The 2908-nt window shown below is 39.2% G+C and overlaps 1 non-coding gene across 1 annotated transcript; it reads left to right on the forward strand.

Annotated features, from left to right (window-relative positions):
- The first annotated feature begins 1940 nt into the window (after nt 1-1940).
- LOC117722141 (small nucleolar RNA SNORA17) lies at nt 1941-2072 on the forward strand. Its single transcript, XR_004608525.1, has one exon. It is a non-coding gene; the product is annotated as a small nucleolar RNA SNORA17 (small nucleolar RNA).
- The last annotated feature ends 836 nt before the right edge of the window (nt 2073-2908 follow it).

A 2908-nucleotide genomic window follows, 5' to 3' on the forward strand; every position in this document is an offset into this window, starting at 1 on the left:
CATGAGGATGTTAATACTAAGTTCAAAGCAGTATTGCATTCTGTAAGTGCATTATAAGTTTAAAGCAACAGTTTCACGTGGCCTAATTTTATCATAGTGCACACCTGTGGCTTCATCCTGGGTGGGAATGTTTTTTTCTTTGATTGCAAGTTTGTCTCAAACCTATTTTTCTTTTTATTGTAATTGTGAAATTCTAATTATGCAGCCATTACTTGCTATTTTATGAGGAATGGGCACATTCTATACTTGATTTTAACTTTATTATATCTTTCTGGAAAAACAACCAAAGCCGTGTCTTACGAGAACCTAACCAATACAGATGCGGAGGCTTGTAGCCAACCATTGGACTGAGCATAGAGACCCCAATGGAGGAGTTAGGGGAAGGACTGAAGGAGCTGAGGGGGTTTGCAACTCCGTAGGAAGAACAACAATATCAACCAACCAGGTTCTCCCTCCACCCCCTAGCTCACAAGGACTAAACCACCAACCAAAGAGTGCATATGAAGTGACCTACGGCTCTAGCTGCATGTGTAGCGGAGGATGGCCTTATTTGGTATCAGTGAGAAGGGAGGCCCTTGATCCTGTGGAGGCTCAATGTCCCATTATAGGGCAATGCTAGAGCAGTGGGGCTGGAGTAGGTGGGTGGGTGAGGAAGCAGGGGGAGGCAGGATGTGTTAGGGAGTCTGTGGAGGGGTAACTGGGAAGGGGGATAAAATAACCAATAAAAAAGGAAAAAAAATTTTTTTTATTTGAATCAAATCTTGAATTTTATAAAATCATGAATTTATCTAAACAGTATTAATTCATGAAAGTTCATCTTTATGTTGATCTGCAAGAAGTCTGCTCAATAGGGTGGGCTAATGCCCAAAAGTCATTATACTATGTAATAGTAATAGGAAAAGGCATATCAGCTGCAAGAAGCAATCCTGAGATGAAATTTCTAAAGGCCCTGCAATTCAGAGTTTACCTGTCACAGCCACACAAAAACAGTGGGCAATCTCCAGAAAAGTCACCTTCACCCCTTTAGTTTATTTTAGATATCTCCTGAAAATTTTCCTCATTTAATAATTGAGTACAATAAAAGTATAAACTTTAGATGGGACTGTGACATCTGAGATAAAGCCTTTCTCATCATAGCACTGAACCAGTGTTGTCTGTTTGTAACTATTATTACACTAAGCAAAGTGTCTTCGGCTCTACCATCTTACTGTACTAATATTGAAATGTTTCATTTATTTATTTATTATTCATTTATGCATTAATTGCATTGCATATTTAGTGTATTGTATTGGAGTTGGTGAACCATATATGTAGCTATATGAGTAGAAGTTCAAAGGACAACTTTCCAGAATTAATTTTTTTCTCTATCATTTGAGACCCAAGGATCAAACTCAGCTTGTGTGGAGTTTGACAGCAAATTCCTTTGTTCACTGAGCCATTCCAACTCCATGCTTATAGTTAAGTAAAATAATTCTACTAAGTATTTCAACAGTTTCCCTAATACTGCCCTGGTTATAGAAATTGTACAAACTTTATAACAAGCTCCATGTGATGCTTTGAAAATACTGTAACACAGACATCACAAAATTTTCATGATACACCCTGAACTAAATGCACAAGTTATTAAGATGCCAAATGTTACTAAGTTAAAGCCAATTAAAGTTTTTTTTAAGTTGCTTATAGACTCCTCACAATCAATAGAATTAATTGGCTACTAATCAGAGAAAAGCTCTGAGTTTCCCTTACATCAGGAAAAAGAACATCCAAGTTCTGTGATCATACAACACTCATTACTCTTTGGCAATATTCATTTTCATAATATTAGGCTGTTGTTTTAAAAATTGAAAGCATATGAAAATAAACTTAATGACAAAAGTTTGTTCATGTCTGGATGAATAAATTTTAGTTGAAAATCCTTAGGTTAAAATATCTAACTTCTTCTTGCTCCTAAAGGTGTTGCAGATGTAGCTACTGTGACACATGTGCAACAGTAGGTGGCAGAGAGGAGAAAGGCTATGTCTATGCTCAGTGTTCTGACCTGTAAACATCTGAATAATTAGTATCCTAACATTCCCTGAAAAAAGTGAACCTGGTACCAGTGAGCCTAGACAAGGAGCTAGCCTGAGACAATCAACAGTCTGGGACCTGGTAAGCCCAGAAGGGCTCCCAGGACAAGGAGCAAGCCTGAGACTAGAAGAATCATGGCTGGAACCATGAGCCTCATGAGGGAGTAAGTTCAAGACAGATGAAGTTTGCAAGGAATAACTTGGGTGTCTCAGTGAGGAGTGAGCCTGAGTCAATCAGCAGATTGGCACCATGAGGCTTGGACAGAGGTCATAACACACAAGTGAGGCACAGCACTCCTGAGATGACTGCAGACACTCAGAGACATGGACTGATAGGGGGCAGCAATCAGAATAAAAACTTTTAAAAATGAAAGAGAGAGAGGAGGAGAGAGAGGGGGAGAGAAAGAGAAGAGGGAGAGAAGAAAGATAAAAGAAAGAAAAAAGAAGAAAGAAAAAAGAAGAAAGAAAGAAAGAAAGAAAGAAAGAAAGAAAGAAAGAAAGAAAGGAAGGAAGGAAGGAAGGAAGGAAGGAAGGAAGAAAGAAAGAAAGAAAGAAAGAAAGAAAGAAAGAAAGAAAGAATGAAAATGTGTGCACAATGAAGAGATGCAAAACTGGATTTTCAGGATTACTGGGGAACAAACATCCCAATATGAGTAGTTGGTAATGCCACCTAGAACAATGGTGGGGTCCTGGCCTGTGCAGCCTCCGGGGACCCGGGACTGCTTCTGGGTCTGTGGCCCTGCAGCAGCAGATAGTCTGTTATCACCAAAAGCCTTGTCTGTGTTGAGGCCCTGAGACATGTTGATGTCTGAGGAATGTACAGAACTGACATCATACCTCAC

The sequence above is a fragment of the Arvicanthis niloticus genome, chromosome 16 (assembly GCF_011762505.2).
Source record: "Arvicanthis niloticus isolate mArvNil1 chromosome 16, mArvNil1.pat.X, whole genome shotgun sequence".
Taxonomy (NCBI): domain Eukaryota; kingdom Metazoa; phylum Chordata; class Mammalia; order Rodentia; family Muridae; genus Arvicanthis; species Arvicanthis niloticus.